Raw genomic sequence first — 21,047 nt, 5'->3', positions numbered from 1 at the left:
TAACTATAGGAAACAGAGGATTGCTGGAGGGAAGTTGAGAGGGGGACAGGGTAACTGGGTGATGGACATTACAGAGGGCATGTGATGTAATGAGCACTGAGCATTATATGCAACTGATGAATCACTGAACTCTACCCCTGAAAATAATAATACACTATATGTTAATTAATTTAAATAAAAGATGTATAACACTTCTATGTTGCAAACTAGAAACTACAAAACATTGTAAAACAAATGAAGAAGACATAAATAAATGGAGATACACCTTATTCGTGGTTGATAAGACCCAATATTGTTAAGATATCTTTTTTCCGCAGTTTTTGCTAAAGATTCAATCTACAATTTAATGCAATCCCTATCAAAATACTAACAGCATTTTTATAGAATCCCAAAAGACCCTGAATAGCCAAAGCAACCCTGAAAAAGAAGAACAAAATTGGAAGTATAAAAATCCCAGATTTCAAGTTATACTATAAAGCTGTAGCAAGCAAAACTACATGGCACTGGCACAAAAGCAGACACACAGATCAATGGACAGAGTAGAGAGTCCAGAGATAAGCCTTACTTATATGGTCAATTAATTTGTGACAAAGGAGGCAAGAACACACAAGGGGAAAAAGTCTCTTCAACAAATGGTGCTGGGAAAATTGGACAGTTTTTACACCACAAAAATAAGCTCAAAATGAATTAAAGACCTAAATGTGAAACCTGAAACCATAAATCACCTAGAAGAAAACAGGCAGTAATCTCTTTGACTTCAGCCATAGAAACATTTTTCTAGATACGTCTCCTGGGGCAAGGGGAAAAAAAGCAAAATGAACTACTGAGACTACACCAAAATAAAAAGCTTCTGCACAGTGAAGGAAACCATCAATGAAACAAAAAGACAACCCACCAAATACGAGAAGATATTTGCAAATGATATGTCTCATAAGTGGTTAATATCCAAAATATATAAAGAGCTTCTATAACTCAGCACCAAAAACAGTCAATTAAAATGGGCAGAAGACATGAACAGATATTTCTCCAAAGATGACATACAGATGCCAACAGACACATGAAAAGATACTCAACATCAGGGAGCGCCTGGGTGGCTCAGTGGGTTAAGCCTCTGCCTTCGGCTCAGGTCATGATCTAAGGGTCCTGGGATCGAGCCCCGTATCGGAATCTCTGCTCGGCAGGGAGCCTGCTTCCCCCTCTCTCTCTGCCTGCCTCTCTGCCTACCTGTGATCTCGTTCTGTCAAATAAATAACTAAAATCTTAAAAGAAAAAAAAAAAGATACTCAACATCACTCATCATCAGAGAAATGCAATAAAAACTTCAATGAGATACCCCCTCACACCTGTCAAAATAGAATGGCTAATGAGAATGTCCTTCAACAGATGAATGGATAAAGTTGGGGGTGTGTGTATATATAAATATATATACATACACACAATGGAATATTACTCAACCATCAGAAATTATGAATACTTACCATTTACTACAATGTGGATGGAACTGGAGAATATGATGCTAAGTGAAATAAGTCAATCAGAGAAAGACAATTATCATATAATTTCACTCATATGTGGAACATAAGAAACAGTGCAGAAGACCATAAGGGAAGGGAGGGAAAACTGGATGGGAAGAAATCAGTGAGGGAGACAAGCCATGAGAGACTCTCAACTATGGGGGAAAAAAGGAGGGTTGCTGAAGGGGAGGTGGGTGGGGAATGGGGTAACTGAGTGATGATGGACATTAAGGAGGGCACAATGTGGGATGAACACTGGGTGTTATATGTAAATGATGAATTGTTGAACACTACATCTGAAAGTAATGAGGTATTATGTGTTAGCTAATTGAATTTTAAAAAATAGAATGGCTAGGGGCGCCTGGGTGGCTCAGTGGGTTAAAGCCTCTGCTTTCGGCTCAGGTCATAATCCCAGGGTCCTGGGATCGAGCCCTATGTCAGGCTCTCTGCTCAGCAGGGAGCCTGCTTCCCCCACCCTGCCCAATAAATAAATAAAATCTTAAATAAATAAATAAATAATAGAATGGCTAAAATAGAAAACATAAGAAATAACAAGTATAGGAACAGCCACTGTGGGAAACAGTATGGAGTTTCCTCATAAATTAAAAATAGAGTGGGGGGGTTGGGGGGAGGTCGGAAAAGAAAAAATGAAAGAAGATGGGATCGGGAGGGAGATAAACCATAAAAGACTCAATCTCAAAAAACAGACTGAGAGTTGCTGGGGGGAGGGGGGACGGGAGAAGGTGGTGGGGATATGGACATTGGGGAGGGTATGGGCTATGATGAGTACTGTGAAAGGTGTAAACCTGGCGATTCACAGACCTGTACCCCTGGGGATAAAAATACATTATATGTTTATTAAAATAAATTAAAAAAAATTAAAACTAGAATTACCATATGATTCAGTAATTCTACTGAATATTTGCCCAAAGAATATGAAAACACTAATTTGAAAAGATATATGCTCCCCTATGTCTATTGCAGCATTATTTATAATAGCCAAGATATGGAAACAACACAAGTGTCCATCCATACATAAATATATATATACATGTATGTATGTATAATATGTATATATATAAAGGAATGTATATAATTTATATAATAGAATATATATAATGCAATATAATATATGATGGAATATATATGATGGTATATCAGTCATGAAAAAAATGAAATCTTGCCATTTGCAACAACACAGATGGATCTAGAGAGTATAATGCTAAGTGAAATAAGTCAGAGGAAGACAGATACCATATGATTTCACTCATATGTGGAATTTAAGAAAAACAAATGAACAAAGAAAAAAGACTTGAATATAGAAAATAAATTGGTGGGAGGTGGGAGGATGGGTAAAATACGTGAAGGGGTTTAAGAGTGAACTTATCCTGATGAGCACTGTGTAATGTAGATAATAGCTAAATCACTATATTGTATACCTGAAACTAATATAGCACTGTAATTAATTATATTGGAATAAACAAATATTTTTAAACACAGTAAGAAGGAAAAAAAGATTCATTGTAATTCCAGTTAAAATCCCAACATTTTTTTTGGTAGAAATTGTCAAGCAGATACGAAAGTTTAGATAAAAATAAGAAGGAACTAGAATAGAGAAAACAACCTTGAAAAACATAACAAAGTTGAAGAACTTACATTCCCTACTTTCAAGAATAAATTTAAAGCTGTAGTAATTAGACAGTTGGTAGTGACATAAGGATAGACAAATAGATCAACCGCGCAGAAGTAAGATTCCAGATATAGAGTCAGTTGGTTTTCTATAAAGACACTAGAGCAAATCAACAGGGAAAGGAAACCCTTTTCTCCAAGCAATGCTGAAATAACTATACAGCAAAAAATGAACCCCCAATACTGCTTTATACCATACACTAGACTTACCTGGAGGTGAATCATGCACCCGGAGGTAAAGGTTTTTTAAGACTCTTAAAAAAAAAAGAAGAGTATCTTTGTGAGCTTAGGATAGGCAAAGATTTTTTTTTTTTTTAAGACAGGAGATAGCAGTAACCACAAGAAAAGAATTTGTAAATTGGATTTCTCCAACAGCAAAATCTGCTCAGCTTTCTCCCAGTTTGAGGCAAATTTATTTTCTGACAAATGATTTATAACCACAATATTTCAAGAACTCCTTAGTATTAATAATAAAAAACCCCAGTATAAAGATTGAACAAGGAGTTGAACAGACACTTCATAAAAGAAGATATGCAAACGATCTGCATGCACACAAAAATATCCTTAATATTATTAGCCATGAGGGAAATGCAAATTAAAACCACAGTGAGATTCTATTTCTCTCCCTAGGGCTGCTAAAATGGAAAAGATTAACACCAAATATTAGAGTGTATACTGCTGACACAACCCTTGCAGAAAAATGTTTGGCTCTTTCTCACCAAGTTAAACATATATTTATCCTATGACCCAGAAATCCATTCCTAGGTATTTACTCAGAGAAATGAAAACATATGTCCACAAGAACGCCTCTATAAGAATACTCATAGCTGTTTAAGTCATGATTATCAAAATCTGGAAATGACTCTAACATCTACCAAGAGGAGAATAGATAAACACATTATGGTACATTCCTAAGTGTAGTGTGCTCAGCAATGAAAGGAAATCAATTGCTGAAACCTGAAAGGAAATGGATGAATCTCAAACTATTAAGTGGAACAAAAGAAGTCAGACATCATAGAGTACAAACTCTATTATGGTATCGCGGCCTCCATTTTAAGGAGAGGCAGCTGGGAGGCAGAGGGGTTCGGCAGCTTCATCAAGGATGAACTGTGGTTGGAGAGTTGGGACTTCTGACCCCAGAGCTCATTCTTACTATGCTGTTCTGTGTTGTTTCTTGATTTCTTTCACTACATACTAAATAAGAGGCATTTTCCTTCATTATATACATAAGGAAATGGAGGCTCACAGGCATCAGACAACTTGCCCACAGTCTTCCCATGAGCTGGAAGGAGAGCCCAGTCTGCTCTCTGAAGCCCACATATATCCTGAAAATACCCTGCCTGGCTATGTGCTTGATATGCCTCATTTGCCTGCCTCCTCACCAAGGACTGTGGTTTTTCTTTTGCTCTAGTCTTTAGAGGGTTTTATTTATAACTCCCTCAAAATGGGCTTCCCAAAAAACCCGTCCTTCCACACAGCAATGTTTAGAGCTAATTGCCCGGGCAGCCTCTTTCATCAGCCTCATCTTAGGGAGAATTTACTTGATTTACTTGCTTTCAATTTCTAAGCCTTCATTTGTTTGCTTCCTTAAACAAATTAGACCTCAAGTCTTTGAAGATGGACTATCAGAATATATCAAGTGTTCATCATAAAAATTAAGCAAAGTCTAAGATCAGGTGTTTAGAAAGAGACAGTTTGGTCAGATTTGATCACAATGAGCCAACCTTTTTCTGGGCTTGGATTCTCCCTTTGAACTCAGAGGACAAATACCTTCTTGAGTCTCCAAGATGACTTGGTTTGGCCCTAGCATTCCTATAGACGTCTGAGCCGCAGGTGGTTAGAGAGCAGACAGGAAGATTTTATTCTACATACAGAACCTTGGCCTGTAGGGGTTAGAATTCTGACAGGGCCAAAGAAATCAGGAGACACTATGGTGTAGTACTGCCAAGCAACGGCCCAAGGAAGCCTTCAACCATGGCTTTAACTCCTCCACATAACCAGAGGAGAACTAATTTAGTTTTCCAAGTGTCTGTCCACTGGAGGTTAGCCATTGGTCTTACATCCATAAACCTGGCTTCCCATCTCTCTGAGGATATGTGTCAACAATGAAGGTATGCTGCTGAGATATCTTTTTAAGAGAACCTGCTGCAAGGAGGGTAGCTGGCAGCTATCTTCCAGATGCTACAGGTTTGGATCTCCAGCGGAGTTCACACTGAGGCCATGCTCTCTCTAGTTTGACACCAGCCAGCCTGACCCTAGCAGGGACACTAGAGCCATGACATTTCTTTTAGACATAAGACTCCTATGATGGGAAATCTTTGCTCTGGGGGTAATCACCTGCCTGGGCGTTTTCAGATCTGCTCTGCGGTCTGCAGTTCTCCTTCCTTTCAAACATCACATTTTGAAGACAATTCCCACCAACTTCCACTCTGTCTTCACAAATATTACCCCAGTGAATCTCTAACACACCTAATTCCATCTGGGTGTCCACTCTGGGAGCACTCAAACTTATAGAGCTGGTACACAAAATGGGGTTTTAGATACTAGCTCACTCACCTCATAGCTAGCAAAGAGAACGCTAGCCCAACTGACATGTGGGGCATGGACAGTTCCTGGAATAAGACAGTATGCCTCAACTGCTGAAGACTGCATGGATGGTGACCTGGAAAAGTGTCCCCATGGAAGAGAACATCTTTGCCAACGAAGTGAATCAGGCATTTGAAATACATGAGGAAAACAGTAACTCCAAGGCCAGTTATTACTTAATTGTACTGACACAGTGGGGAGGGATAATTAGAAACTGAGGGCAATTAACAAACAATTCAGGACTAAGTGTGAAAGCCAGACAGCCTCTCTGGACACTTACAAAGAGTCTCTTATCTCTGCAGTGGAATAATGATCATAGTTGAAGAGAAGACTCAGGATCTAAGAGTTTCCTGGAGCTCTAGAGATACTGAAATGCTCAACCAAGACAGGACTGTTATGCTAAGGTTTGGCCCCTAGCTGGGAAAACCTTGGACCATGAAAGCTTGGATGAGGCATCTGGGTGAATGCCCCCAAGAATTTTACTTTTCCCTGACAGATGGTAAAGGAAGGAGTTTTAAAACTCGCTGAGGAAAAGAATATCAGGATCAATATTTTATGTGACATCAGAAGACCCACCTGAGGACTATATTGCATTGGACAGCCCCAAGGACACAGCATTCACCAGGGCCATCAGGAATAGGCTGTGCAGTTCCGTAGTGGCAGGTCCAAGCTGGGGATACTAATAGCAATGCGAAAAATGGAGCCTGGAAGTAATAGAGGCCAGGTGGCAGCACTTGACCACTAGAGCCAGGGGGCTGCAGTTCCCATAGTGACTGGCAGTGTCAGAGAGGCGGCCCTTGACTTGACCACAGGGAATGGTGGAGATGGTTGAACAAGACCAAATAGATAAGAAGCCAAGAGTGCTGCTTAATACAATCAGAAGGAGAAAAGAACAGAGGAGAAGGAGACTGAAGGCCATCATCTCTGTAAGAGGTCAGTATTATTTGTTCAGTTAATAAACCTGAGCCAGTTTTCTGATCTGAAATCCAATGACTGAAGAGGTGACCACATCTCCAGGAGAAGGGCCGGGCAACATGATGGCAAGTAGTACTATAATGACTCCCTCAGTCCTTCCTTAAAAAGTCCTATGGCCATTTACTTGGGCGATTTCACAATGGGAAGATGAATACTGAAATCTTTCAAGAAGTGTTGGACATAGAGTCTTAGTTGATACAACAAAAGACCTCAAATATTTTCATAATCCCTTGGTGAATGAAGAACTGGCTAGTCTAGTAGATAGTAGGTTTAAGGGTCCATGGATCCGTACATGGCAACTGAGCTCATGGCCTGTGGGTAAGGGTGAGCATAGTGGGGAAAGGCGAACTGGAAGCCTCTAAAATAAATAAAAATAATATCACATCCAAAGTTTTTTTTAAGAAGAGGGTGGATGGATGCCTGCAGACTACCACAATCTCAGTCAAATAGCAGCTCTTATTACAAAGTTGTTTCAGACACTGTGTCTTTGCTACAGGATCTCAGGATAAGGTCTCAGAAGCAGACAGTATGTGGCTATTGACTTGTCATCTTCATTATTTCTACTCCAGTCATAAAAAATCAGAAGATCCGAAACAGTTTGCGTTTACATGAAACGGACAACAGTATTTATCTCATGTTGCCCTAGGGCTATGTTAACTTTCCCATTTGCTGTCATACTATAACTGCAATAGTTCTGAACCAGTTAGACACTAAGGTGGTAAGAGCAAGAGTTGCCCCACTTACCGTTACACTCAATGACCCACATGGGGATTTTTGTGCCTCCCATCACCACAGTTCTGGGCTTTGCAAGGTTTGAGATCATAGTCACCAAAGAGGGGACCCTCTGGTCAGGGGACAAGTGACTGTTTCCACCCAGCTAATCTGGACTTCTGGTGTCCAAGGACCAGCAGGAAAGAAGGGGACTCATCATTCTGGCAGGGGAAACTGCTTCCTGCTAAGGAGGAAGAACTACCCTTACACAATGGCGGCGGAGAGGAATATATGTGAAACACAGTGGAGCCCATTAGGCACTTTTAGAAGTTTTTGCCCAGTTATACTGGGGGCTCAGATCCCTTAGCAACGAGAGCTTACAGTCTACCATTGGGTAAACCATAAAGACCTGCCCAGGTGGCACTGAAATAAAGAGAATTTAGAATGGATGGTGGAGGAGGGAGATGGACTAAATGCAGAAATGGAGCTGTTAGTTCATCCAACTAACCTCTTCCAGGTTTCTCCTCTAGAAAAGATGCCCACGTGAACCAGGGAGATACTGCTTGCCAAACACATTTAGAACAACAAAATCTCTCTGGCAGAAGCTGTGGAAAAGGCAGCCATGGAAGTACTGCATTCAGATCTCCCTTCAAGGGAAGCACCTATAAACAGAATAGTTCCTGGGCACCTTCCAACTATTCACCTTGGATCTAACACAGCTTTCATTCTGAGGCCTTGCTCTCTATGGGCTTCTCCTAGCCAGTAGCCAACCACAAGAAGATGAGAGCTGGCCATACCAGCCCAACATGGGACTCCTGTAATGGGCAGTCTTTGCACTGGGGGTCCCTATTGACCTGGCTGAGATGTTATCAGAGTTCCACTGACACTGAAATCTCCTCCCATTCAGTTCTCCTCTCTTCCCCCTCCTTGCACAGCTGTTAGCCCTGCATAGGGGTCTTCCCACTCCTGCTCCCTCTCTCCCGTACCTTTTACAAACATTCCCCTTTTGCATGTTTTGTTATGCTTGTCATCTACTTCTCAGAGGACCCAAAGTGGAACAGAAGACCTCAGAAAAAGGCAAATAAAACTTCTACTAAAAAAAATAAAATAAAACCATGCACTGCTGAATAGAGAAGTGATTGGGAAGGGCTTTCAGATATACACTTTCTGGACATTTTCAAAATTGCAAAGAAATGACTGTCATGGAGAAAATCTTTACTCTCAAGCTATTTTCAAGTGTATCCATAATTCCAAGTTCTATTAACTTGTGTGGAAACTCCTACACTTGTCAGATCAAATTCTTGTTCTCTGCCCAATTTGTAAGTTTCCGTTCTGAGCGGCAAAGGACAGTAATTGAACTTGTGGTCCTGACTCCTGATTGGAAGAAGATTCGCCCAAATCTTATTTCTCCCCAGTTTCTCTGGGATCACTAAGGTCAGCACTTCTCTTGACTTTCAGAGGAGGTTGTGGAAAAGCATTAACATTTTGTACTTTATAGCTTGTCATGATAGACTGCAGAGAACCTCCTTACCCATCATCTTCTTTTCAATCGTGCACCCACCAGGTAAAGAAGAGTCTCGGCTAACACCTCTTTTAAAGCAACTGGATGAGGTTACTTTTTTTTAATTTAATTTTTTTAATTTTTTATTTCTTTTCAGCATTAACAGTATTCATTGTTTTTGCACCACACCCAGTGCTCCATGCAATCCGTGCCCTCCCTAATACCCACCACCTGGTTCCCCCAACCTCCCACCCCCCGCCCCTTCAAAACCCTCAGGTTGCTTTTCAGAGTTCATAGTCTCTCATAGTCTCATAGTCTCTCAAGGTTCACCTCCCCTTCCAATTTCCCTCAACTCCCTTCTCCTCTCCATCTCCCCATGTCCTCCATGTTATTTGTTATGCTCCACAAATAAGTGAAACCAAATGATAATTGACTCTCTCTGCTTGACTTATTTCACTCAGCATAATCTCTTCCAGTCCCGTCTGTGTTGATACAAAAGTTGGGTATTCATCCTTTCTGATGGAGGCATAATACTCCATAGTGTATATGGACCACATCTTCCTTATCCATTTGTCCACTGAAGGGCATCTTGGTTCTTTCCACAGTTTGGCGACCGTGGCCATTGCTGCTATGAACATTGGGGTACAGATGGCCCTTCTTTTCACTACATCTGTATCTTTGGGGTAAATACCCAGTAGTGCAATTGCAGGGTCATAGGGAAGCTCTATTTTTAATTTCTTGAGGAATCTCCACACTGTTCTCCAAAGTGGCTGCACCAACTTGCATTCCCACCAACAGTGTAAGAGGGTTCCCCTTTCTCCACATCCTCTCCAACACATGTTGTTTCCTGTCTTGCTAATCTTGGCCATTCTAACTGGTGTAAGGTGAGGTTACATTTTAGCAAGCCAGGTATTGTGGCAGATTTCATGCTCTCCATTAACCCCAGCAATACCTGGCACTGCTCTATGGTGGATCCTTACTGTGGCGCCAAGAAAGCATGCTCCAGGCTCTGAGTAGAGAGAAAGACCAGCATCAGCTCTTCACTGGCACATGCTCAGAGTTCCATGCCTGCCCCGCTCCCTGAGGTGGTTGGCTCAGGAGAAGTGACAAAGAAATGTGTGTACAACTGGGGTGCACCTTGCCTAGACTGTGGTTGATATCTTCAGCTGTACATCCCCTCAACCACCTCTCACCAAAATGACTAGAAGGAGGAACACCCATCAGAGGAAAAATTCAGAGGAAAAAATCAGAACTACTAGATATGGACTAAACAGTATGTCAGAAAGGGAATTCAGGGTAACAGTTATCTAGGCACTGGCTAAGTTGGAGAAGATCATTAATAGCAATATAGAAACTCAAAGGGTGGAAGTGAGGGCTGATCTAGCAGCACTAAAAAAATGCTACCAATGAGATCCAATCTAATCTAAATACTCTAACCAAGGCGGAAGATCAAATTTGTGATCTAGAAGAAAAACTGATAGAAAAGAAGAATCAAGAGGAGGCCTAGAACAAACAGCTTAGAAGCCATGAAAACAGAATTAGGGAAATTAATGACTCCATGAAATGTTCCAACATCAGAATTATTGGGATTCCTGAGGTGGTGGAGAAAGAGAGAAGACTAGAAGATATAGTTGAACAAATTCTGGATGAAAATTTCCCTAGTCTGGGGAATGGAACAAGTGTTCGTGTTCTAGAGGCAGAAAGTATACTCTCCAAGATCAAAGACTTTAGAAATACCTCCAGACACTTAATTGTGAAATTCACAAATCATAATTTTAGACAGGAGGTGTTAAGGGCAGCTAGGCAAAGAGATTCCTTATGTACAGAGGAAGGACCATCAGAATAACGTCAGACCTGTCCACAAGCCAGAAAGCACTGGCAAGACATATTCAGGTACTAATGAGAAGAACATGCAGCCAAAAATACTTTATCCAGCAAGGCTGACATTCAAAATGGATGGAGAGATAAAGAGTTTCCAAGACCAGCAAGGTTTAAAAGAATATGTGACCACCAAGCTGGCACTACAAGAAATATTAAGGGGAGTTATATAAAAGAAGAAAGAACCCAAGAGTGACATAGAACAGAAATTTACAGAGACAATCTATAGAAACAAGGACTTCTCAGGCAATATGATGTCAATAAAAACTTATCTTTCAATAATCACTCTCAATGTGAACAGCCTAAATTCACTCATAAAACAGCACAGGGTTGCAGACTGGATACAGCGACAGGACCTGTCCATATGCTATCTACAAGAGACACATTTGGAACCTAAAGATACATCCAGACTGAAAGTGAAGGGATGGAGAACTATCTTTCATGTCAATGGGCTTCAAAAGAAAGCTGGGGTAGTGATTCTCATATCAGATAAATTAGATTTTAACCTAAAGACTGTAGTCAGAGATACAGAAGGACACTACATCATTCTTAAAGGGTCTGTCCACCAAGAAGATCTAACAATTGTAAATATTTATGCCCCCAACATGGGAGTCAACTGCACAAGCCAACTGTTGATCAAAATAAACAGTCATACTGATATGAATACATTAATTGTAGGGGATCTTAACAAGACACTCTCAGTAATAGATCATCTAAGCAGAAAATCGATAAAGAAACAAGAACTTTGAATGACAGATTGGACCAGATGGACCTCATAGATATATACAGAACATTCCACCCTGGAACAACAGAATATTCATTCTTCTCGAACAGACATGGAACTTTCTCCAAAACTGACCACATACTGGGTCACAAATCAGGGCTCAACTGATATCAAAATATTGAGATTATTCCCTGCATATTCTCGGACCACAATGCTTTGGAACTGGAACTCAACCACAAGAAAAAGTTTGGAAGGAATACAAACACTTGGAAGCTAAAGAACATCCTGCTCAAGAATGTTTGGATCAATCAGAAAATCAAAGAAGAACTTAAACAATTCATGGAAACCAATGAAAATGAAGACACATCGGTCCAAAACCTATGGGATACAAAAAGGCAGTCCTAAGGGAGAAATACATAGCCATCCAAGCCTCACTAAAAAAAAAAAAAAAAAATTGAAAAATCCCAAATACACCAACTCTCTTTATACCTTAAAGAACTGGAAAATTGACCAGAAATTAAGCCAACACCATGCACAAGAAGGGAGATAATTAAGATTAGAGAAGAGATCAGTGAGTTAGAAACTAGAGATACAGCAGAACACATCAATGAAACTAGAAACTGGTTCTTTGAAAGAATTAATAAGATTGATAAACCACTGGCCAAACTAATTCAAAAGAAAAGAGGGAGGACCAAAATTAATAAAATTATGAATGAGGGGCATCTGAGTGGCTCAGTTGGTTAAGTGACTGCCTTCGGTTCAGGTCATAATCCTGGAGTCCTGGGATTGAGTCCCACATTGAGCTCCCTGCTCAACAGGGAGTCTGCTTCTCCCTCTGATCTCTCCCCCTCATGCTTTCTCTCTTTCTCTCTCTCTCTCTCTCAAATAAATAAATAAAATCTTTTAAAAAAAAAGTTTAAGGGACGCCTGGGCAGCTCAGTGGGTTAAGCCTCTGCCTTCAGCTCAGGTCATGATCTCAGGGTCCTGGGATCGAGCCCCACATCGGGCTCTCTGCTCAGCAGGGAGCCTGCTTCCCCCTTTCTCTCTGCCTGCCTCTCTGCCTACTTGTGATCCCTCTGTTTCTGTCAAATAAATAAATAAAATTATGAATGAAAGGGGAGAGATCACAACACCAAAGAAATAGAAATTATTATCAATAGCTATATGCCAATAAGTTCAGCAACCTAGAAGAAACGGATGCATTCCTAGAAACCTATAAACTTCCAGGACTGATACAGGAAGAAACTGACAACCTGAATAGACTAGTATCTAGTAATGAAATTGAAGGAGTGATCAAAAACCTCCCAAAAAACAAGAGCCCAGGACCTGATGGATTCCTTGGGGAATTCTACCAACATTCAAAGAAGAAATAATACCTATTCTCCTGAAGCTGTTTAAAAAAAAAAATGGAAACAAAAGGAAAACTTCCAGATTCTTTCTTTGAAGCCAGCGTTACCCTGATCCCCAAACCAGGCAAAGACCCCATCAAAAAGGAGAATTTCAGACCAATATCCCTGATGAATATGAATGCCAAGATTCTCAACAAGATCCTAGCTAATAGGATCCAACAGTACATCCAACAGTACATTTATTTATTTATTTATTTATTTATTTATTTATTTTTCCAACAGTACATTTAAAAAGATCACTTACTTGTGGAGCGTAAGGAATAACAGAGAGGACATTGGGTGAAGGAGAGAAGTGAGTTGGGGGAAATCGGAGAGGAGAGATGAACCATGAAAGACTATGGACTCTGAGAAACAAACTATGGGTTTTGGGGGGAGGTGAGCCTGGTGGTGGGTATTGTGGAGAGCATGTATTGCATGGAGCATTGAGTGTGGTGCATAAACAATGAATTTTGGAACACTGAAAAAAAAATTTAAAAAAATTTTTAATTAAAAAATTTTAAAAAACCCAGTACTATAAATGTATTTTTCCTCTTCCTGATTTTTCTCTAGCTTATTTGATTGTAAGACTCCATTATATAATATGTATAACATACTAAATGTGTGTTAAACAACTTTTTATACATCAGTAAGGCTTTCTTCAGCAGTAGGATATTAGCATTATCAATAGTAGCCAGAATATGGAAAGAGACCAAATGTCCATCAACTGATGAATGGATAAAGAAGATGTGGTGTACACACACACACACACACACACACACACACACACACACACACACAGAGGAATATTACTCAGCCATCAAAAAGAATGAAATCTTGCCATCAGCTATGTGTGGATGGAGCTAGAATGTATTGTGCTAAGCGAAATAAGTCAGAGAAAGACAAATATATGATTTAACTCATATCTGGAAGTTAAGATACAAAACATTGAACATATGGGAATGGGGAAAAAAAGAGAGGAGGGCTGGAGGAAACAAAAACCATAAGAGACTCTTAATGCTAGAGAACAAACTGAGGGCTGATGGAGGGAGGTAGGTGGGGGATGGGCTAGACGGAGGATGGGCATTTAGGAGGGCACTTGTTTGATGAGTGCTGGGTATTGTATGTCAGTGATGAATCACTGAATTCTACTCCCCTGAAATTAATATGCACTGTATGTTATCTTACTAGAATTTGAAGAAAAATTTGAAGAAAAAACCCCCAAAAACCTCACAATAGGATATTATATTTGGGGGAGTCAAAATTTACATGCAGATTTTCAACAGTGTGGGGTGTGGCAGGGGGTGCTCCAATTCCTCCAAGTGTTCAAAGGTCAACTGTAATTGGAAACGCAATTGTTGAAACTAGAGAGGCCAAACCAATAAAGTGATGTCCCCTGCCATTGGTAGAAGGAATATAAACAAAGCCATATGGGAAATGGTTGAGAAACTGATGCTAAAAATAGGTCAGAAAGCAAAGAGGACTCTAGCTCTTTGATTGTAAAAGAAGCACCAAGTGTCCTCCCCACAACAGATCATCTTATCACGTCTGTATCTCTTGAATAATTGGCTTGAAGGCTACTGAAAAAAAATATTTTTGGTTATGATTTATTTATTTGAGAAAGAGCACATGCATGCACGCACATGCTCACACAAGAGTGAGGGGAAGGGCATAGACAGAGCGAGAGGGAGAATGTCAAGCCAACTGGCCAAATGAACATGGAGCCCAACGTAGCACTCCATCTCACATCCTTGCGATTATGACCTAAGACAAAATCAAGAGTTGGATGCTTAACTGCCTGAGCCACCCAAGCACCTCTCTACTGAAAAAAAATTTGTTCATTATTTCTTCTCCCAAATCAATAAATGAAAAAAAAAAAGGTATCTCTGACTTGACTGAATGAAATCTATCAAAACCTGAGTCATTCCAAGCATGGAGGAAAGGAGGATTAAAATGGCTTTCGTTACAGCACCAATAGCTAAGGTTGCCGAGCACGGTCAACAAGTCAGAAGCTTCCCACAAATTGCTCTCACCACACAAAGACACTACAAAGCTGTATAATTTACCCCCTGTACAGGGTAGATCCCAGAGGCCCACAAATGCCTTGTAACTTTCCTGGGATCAACCAGCTTGGACAAGGCAGAGTCCAGGTGGATCAGTGCGTGTCCCAAGCTAGTCCGTCCTCTCACCTTCCTGTCTTCAGGCAAGAAAAAGATGGGGTAGAGGCAGGGAGCAGCTGGGGTAAGATTTTTTTTAAAAGATTTATTTATTTGAGAGAGAGAGAGCATGCACACACAAAGGGGTTGGGGGGAGAGGCAGAGGGAGAGAGAGAGAGTCCCAGACTCCATGCTTGACCTCACGACCCTGAGATTACAACCTGGGTAAGACTCTTTTTTAGGAGCAATGCCAGATCCTTGTAATGAAATGAAATGAGACTGTGCACGATGAATTTTATACGAGTTGGAAAGGATGAGAACAACACTGGTAACTGCAGGATTACTGTAAGATGTGGGGAATAATGTTAGTGGGGAACATTTGAAAAACAAGCCGATAATTTTCCCTCTTCTAAACTCCTTTGTCATTCAAGCACGTCATCTGGGCCATATTAGGGCTCAAAAGATATTTTGAACTAATAAATTTGTACCTCTATTAAAATAGAACTGGCTTTCTGCCTTATGCCATAGGTATTTCTGTGTGCTTTAATCTCCCTTCCTGCATAGTGTCTTAATATAAATACTCTTGCCTTTATGTAGCAATTTACAGTCAGACTTTGTGTACCTCATTTTACTTAGAGCAGTTCTATGTAGTTTGAAAGGCCAACATTCTTATCCACATTTTAAGGACTTTGAGGTTGAAAGAGAAATGATTTGCTCAGTCACATACCTAGCACAGGGGAATGCTTGAACTTCAATTAAGGATTTCTAATTTTGCATCGGCTTTCCTTCAGACATGCAGAGTCCTCTAACAGAAGACTGCCCTTCTGATTCAGCATTGCAGTGTAACACAGCCAAGCCCTACACCTTACTCAGAATAATATTCCATGAGTATCTGCTGGGTCATTTTTATGAATGAATGATTGAAGGGCATGAATGAAACCCTCCAAGAAATGGCTGAATGAGGTTTGCCTTTGGGCAATTTGACTTTCAGATCTGAGTGGAAAGTGTCCTGGTAAATTCCTCTGTCTACTCACATTTCATTTAAGTAAATATCCTCCCAGAGGCCCTCAAAGGAGATAGTTTTGCCACACTTCCCAGCTGAAAAATATTTGTGCTTCGTCCTTTCAGAGGCCATAAATCTCTCTCATCAGTGCCTAACGGTTTTGGGGATGACTCTGAGCAAGTATCCCATTAACTGGAAGAAGAATGTTGTCCTCTGCCACAGAGATTTCTCATTATATGTCATCAAATTCCAAACAGAACCCTGTTTGGAATTCTTTTGTGAACAGCGGAATCACCCCACATCCTATGGAGTTTGGTAGTAGTGCTCACAATTAGCAACACTGTCACGGGTAGGAAGTGATCCGGGCTAAACAGGAGCTGGGCCAGATGGGTCTTGGTGGGACCCCCTCCCCCTTCCGCCCCATTCAATTAAGCTGTCCCTATGTGTGTGCAAAAGACATAAATCTATCTTTTACTTCTGTGTGTATTAAAGAAATGCATCCGCTTCTATTAATTAAAAGTCAACTGCTTCTGTTGACAGTGATCAGGGCAGAGCAGACACTTATGCCAAAGCAGCAGATCCTGGTGACAGGCCACAGTCCTCAGCAGGCTGCAAAGCAAGAAGAGCTCAGACATGAACTAACCTGTCCTTGTCGTGGATGGAAAGGGGCAGCCTCCCAACAGACCCAGCCTCTATTTCCTCTCTTGCACAGTGGCCCCAGTGTGGGAACGTGGCTGGTAATCTCCGCGGGCGCAGAGAACACAAGACCCCGTCTGATGAACAGTGCCACTGGCCTGCCAGTCATGTGTAGCGGTGTGTACTTTTTCTTGGGATCTCCATTTTCCTCCCGACGCGGACAGTTGTTTCTGATTTTCCTGTTCACTTCAAATGGCTCCCTGCCCCTACTCCCTACAAATTTCTGTTCTTCCCTTCTTTACTTGCAGTGGTTCCTAAGTCATGTCTCAACCATTTATACCTTAATAAGAAGTTCAGTCAGTGTTTGATTCCCCGTAGATATTACATTATATATTGCATGCATGTGTATACATAGCATATATTCTACATACATAGTACATATAAACCCATATATAAAATAAGAGTAGTTCCTCAATATGGGAAAAAGGCTTTGTGCCTCATTAGAGAATTGTTTAGCTTGGCTTCCTTCTTACATATCAGTGTCCCTTTTCTGTCATAAAATAAATCTCAGACAAATTTGGGAACAAGTTTTAAATAAAAAGTAAGAGAATTTCTTTTACTTTTTAGAGGGATAGAATACTATCCCTCAGAATTGACTACCTTAAATATTTTGGGGTATTTTTCTATCTCTTCTCACTTTTAAAATTGTAAAATATTTGCACCTTATAAAAAAAGGTATAGAGAAACGCTTACTTTCTTGTTTTAGACATGATTCTCACAACGTTGATTTCATTTCCCTCCCCACAGTAGGTTAGAAATAGCAATTTTAAAGCAGGGAGATTGACAAAGAAAGACAGCAGGTAGACAAGAATTGAGACTCCCTAACTCTGCTGTCCTATGTTTATCCTCTTGAAGGCTGGTAAGTGAGAAAAACAGGGTTAGACAAAAGATTTGGGGGCAAAAATTCCCTGTATACAACTTGAAACTGAGTCATCAAGACAAGACAACCTACTAAATGGGAGAGGATAGCTGCAAATTATACAGCCAATAAGGGATTCATATTTAAAATACATAAATAACTTTACAACTCAACACCAAAAAACCCCAAAACAATCGAATTAAGAAATGGGTAGAGGAACTAAATAGATTTTTTTTTCCCAAGAAGACATAAAGATGCCCAAAAAACATGAAAAGATGTTTAACATCATTCATCATCAGAGAAATACAAATCAAAACCACAATGAGATAACCACCTTACACTTGTCAAAATGGCTAATATCAAAAAGATAAGAGAAAACAACCGGTGGTGAGGATCTGGAGAAAATGGAACCCTCAGGCACTTTTGGTGGGAATGCAAACTGCTGCAGCCACTGGGAAACAGAATGGAAGTTTCTCAAAAAACTAAAAACAGAAATACCATACAATCCAGTAATTACACTACTGGGTATCTATCTAATGAAAATGAAAACACTAATTCAAAAAGGTACATGTACCCCTTTGTTTATTGCAGCATTATTTATAAGAGCCAAGATATGGAAGCAGCCTAAGTGTCCACTGATACATGAATGGAAAAAGAAGATGTGGTGTATAGATAATGGAATATTACTAGGCCATGAAGAAGAAGGAGCTCTTGCCATTTGCAGCAACATGGATGGACCCAGAAGGTATAATGCCTTAGCATTAGGACTCAACAAATAACCTATGTTTGAGCTCCAACAAAGTGGCATAGTTTGTCCATGCCTTTGATTCTTGGTGTGGTTCAAGTCCCTGCTTTCATCAAAGTTTGGGAACAGTGTTAATGACACTGTAGTAAAAGGAAGATTTTTCACTAAAAAGTTTTATTTTATTTTATTTTTTTAAAGATTTTATTTATTTATTTATTTGACAGAGAGAGAGAGAGAGAGAGAGATCACAAATAGGCAGAGAGTTAGGCAGACAGAGAGAGAGGAGGAAGCAGGCTCCCCGCAGAGCAGAGAGCCGGATGCGGAGCTCGATCCCAGGACCCTGAGATCATGACCTGAGCTGAAGGCAGAGGCTTAACCCACTGAACCACCCAGGTGCCCCACTAAAAAGTTTTAAATACATTAGCCAGAGCTATGCTGTAGTCCCCACCTCAACCCCTACTGTCAAGCCTCTGGAGGGGTCCTGTTTTAGGGAAATGAAGTCACCAATTTTTTTTAAATTATAGAAATATCTTTATTTAATGTCAACTGTGCAATGTTTATAGGAAGCCACAGAAGGATCCTGGTCTAGTGGCAGCTGGGGGTGGTTGAAGTAGCCACTGGAAAGCTGTCAAAAGTTCACATTTAGTCTTTAGCAAACAAAAATTCCAGTGTTATTTGATGCAAAATTCTCCTTTTTCTTACACCATTCTGGAGTGGGCTGGGAAGCTGGGAAGGAAGGGTGAGCTGTGTGGTGGGAGCCGGTGAAAACATCTTTCTTTTCATGCCTATTATTAAAGCAGCTCCATAGGAACTGTACCCTTTCTCACTCTGTTCTCTCCTAATTATTTGATTATTTCCATTTATGAACTTAATTGCTATGTAATTGTAATCATAATGCATGTACTACTTTGTATTCTTTATTTTTCACTGAGAAACAATTTGAAAATGTCTCTACAAAGTCTTCCCTTTTCTCCTTTGAAACTGTGTGCTATTTTATAAATTTGGTACAAATTTATGTGACCCTATCTTTGGACATTCTCGAATATTCATATATATACACATATATATGTATGTGTGTGTGTGTGTGTGTGTGTGTGTGTGTGTGTATATATATACATATGTCTTTTTTACGTGTAGTTTTTTTTTTCTTCTTTTGAGTTATTATTTTGGGACCATTTCCCAAAGGTAGGATTAATAGGTCAAAGAATGTGAGCACTTGCAGTTTTTGTCACCTAACACTATCAGAACTTCCCAAAATGTGAACAGAGTTGTGGGGGTGATTCTTTTTAAGAGGAAATGAAATACGATCTTATATTTTTAAGAAGAGAAAGGCAGGATAGGATAGGAGAGTAACTGAAAGAGTAAAAAGGCGTGAAGAACTTTTTTTTTTTTTTTTTACGATTTTATATATTTACTTGATGGACAGAGACACAGCGAGAGGGGACACAAGCAGGGGGAGTGAGAGAGAAAGAAGCAAGCTTGCTGCTGAGCCAGGAGCCCGATGCGGGGCTCCATCCCAGGACCCTGGGATCATGACCTGAGCCGAAGGCAGACACTTAAAGACTGAGTCACCCAGCACCCAAGAACAACTTTTAAGGACCATTTCCAGATAGGGTATAAATAGTCTTGGAGCCTATGAGGTGAGGCCAGAAGGGGCATGGAAAAGGAGAATTCACCTTTTAAAACGAGACTGCTGACATATGAAGCTAATCCGTAAAAGAGTCCATTGCTCCTCCCTCTTATTTTTATTTATGTTTTCTATTTATTTAAATTCCATTAGCCAACATATCGTACATGCCAATAACCAGCAAGGAAATGGTAGCAGTAATCAAAAACCTCCCAATAAAACAAGAGTATAGGGCTAGACGGCTTCCCAGGGGAAGTCCACCAAACATTTAAAGAAGAAATAACACCTATTCTACTGAAGCTGTTTCAAAAAAAATAAAAATGGAAGGAAAACTTCCAAACTCGTTCTACGCTCTTCTCTTTTACTTCAGAGTTACCCAGTGGAATCGTTTCCATAAATTAGCCTACTGGTGGGGAAGTTTTACTCCCCGGCCTTTGTGGTACTCAGTCCTCATACACTTCCGGCTTATTTTTAATCATTTGGATGTGCCCTTGGAGAAGTGGGTACTTTTCCCAACTGAAGATTGTGAAATGGGCCGCGTATGTCCAGCAATTGACAGGATGTCGAAGTATGCATTGCCAAACACTGGGGTCCCTGTGTTGAGCCGTTCAATAAATGGGAGAAGAGGGGACATGGAAGAATTTGAGCTGTAGTTTCCCACTAGCAAGTCTCATTTATAGGGCAAAACACCCCACGCATGTATTGCTACTGACAATACTGTGCCGAGCGTTCTCTTACTCTGATATTCCCAGGCTTCCACACTAAATACATGCTAGTCATCCTCTGTTTCGGGGTCTTTAAAGATAACCTGGCCAAAACTGCTTTTCTTTCTTCAAGAATGTGGGAAACGTAGGCATAAATTCTTTCAGTCTGTATGACTCCCAAACTCAAGGATGTGATGTATTTCAAAAGCAACAGGTCAGATGTAAGTTAAAATGTAATAAATTATGATTTCCCATTAGAAAAGATTAGGAGATCTCATTTTTTAGTCCTGTTTT

Source organism: Martes martes (assembly GCF_963455335.1).
Source record: "Martes martes genome assembly, chromosome: 5".
Taxonomy (NCBI): Eukaryota; Metazoa; Chordata; class Mammalia; order Carnivora; family Mustelidae; genus Martes; species Martes martes.
The sequence above is the reverse complement of the archived record's forward strand: the minus strand, read 5'-3'. Positions refer to the sequence as shown.